Here is a 1565-nt window from a genome sequence, read left to right as displayed (position 1 = left end):
GGCGTGCGGGGCGGCGGGTGCGCGGCGCCGGCAGGGTCACTGCGCCCGCGGCCTCTCCCCGCCCCCGCGCGGCCGCCAAGGGGCAGGCGCGGGGCGGGGCGCGGGGGGCGTGCCGCCGCCTCCCCCACGCCCCGGAGGAGCCGCCCGCGGCTCCCCCCTCCACGCCCGGTCAGTGCGCGCGCCCGCCCACGGGAGCGCAGCGCGGGCTGGTGCCCGTGCGCCCGTGCCCCCTCCGTGCCCCGCCGCGTGTGCGGAATGCCGGGGCTGGTGCCCCTGCGCCCGTGCCCCCTCCGTGCCCCGCCGCGTGTGCGGAATGCCCCGACCTCGTGAATTCAGCGCACTGGTTGAAGCCCTAATGTGTACAGGCCTGAACCGGAGCGACCCTGCCCCTGACTTGTGGGGCTTACACTCTAGTGGGAGAGACCGACCGTAAACCAAACAACGAGATAATTTCAGATAGCGAAAGGGGAAATGAGCGGGGTGAAGAGATGGTTGGGGCAGAGGGCACTGCTTTCAAATCCCGTGGTCAGGAAGTGACACGTGAGGCCGGCATTGTGAGGGTCTTGTGAAGATCTGAGGGAGAGCGTTCCAGGGGGAGGGAGCAGAAGTGCAAAGGCCTTAAGCTGGACCGCCCTGGCGTGTGTTGGAGAAAGGGACGGAACGGAGCCCAGCGAACAAGGGGGAGAGTGTGGGGAGGTGAGGTGGGCAGGGCCAGGGCAGGAAGGGGCCTAAAGGCAGTGGTGAGGAGTTGGGAACAGAGGACGTCTTGCTTGATTTGCGTCTTAAACTCATTGGTTGCTCATTCTGTGGAGAGTGGACTGCAGGAGGGCAGGGGTGAAAGTAAGGATCTTGCAAACTGTTTTATTCCACAAACAGGTCGGAGCTGGGCACTGGGGACGCAGGGAGGAATGAGAGAACATTGACCAGGAAGGGGGATGTAGACAGGGTCAAGTGTGTGCATTTCAACCAGATAAATATCAGCAAAAGCCCAGGGAGGAGTGAAAAAACCTGGCAGGAGAAGCCGAGCTGCGCAGATAAGTGTTTAGACAGCAGAGAAGCGGAGGAAAGGGGCACGTCTAGGCAGCAATGTCTGGGGAGCTGTTTGAGGCTCGAGCCCCTAGTGCTGAGGCCAAAGAGATTGACCAAGGCCCAAGGATGAAGTACCAGGCAAAGGTGTTGATCCGAGGTCTGACTGAGACCAACAGCGTGTGTGTGTGCGCGTGTGTGTGTTAGTTTTGCTTTGCTTTGCAGAGCTAATGTGATATCAAAAGGATATTGTAGTAAACAGCTGTTAAAATAGATATGCCATGAAATCTGGTAGCTAAACACAATAAAGTCCCTGCTCCATTGAATGTGACAGATGTTCCTCTCCAGGCAGGAACTCGGGGACCCAGGCTCTTTTCTTTTCTTTTTTGTGCTGAGGAAGATTTGTCCTGAGTTAACATCTGTTGCCAGTCTTTCTCTTTTTGCTTGAGGAAGATTTGCCCTGAGCTAACATCTGTGCCAGTCTTCCTCTATTTTGTATGTGGGTCACTGCCACAGCGTGGCTGACAAGTGGTGTAGGT

This window comes from Diceros bicornis, chromosome 35 (assembly GCF_020826845.1).
Source record: "Diceros bicornis minor isolate mBicDic1 chromosome 35, mDicBic1.mat.cur, whole genome shotgun sequence".
In the NCBI taxonomy this organism is placed as follows: domain Eukaryota; kingdom Metazoa; phylum Chordata; class Mammalia; order Perissodactyla; family Rhinocerotidae; genus Diceros; species Diceros bicornis.
The sequence above is the reverse complement of the archived record's forward strand: the minus strand, read 5'-3'. Positions refer to the sequence as shown.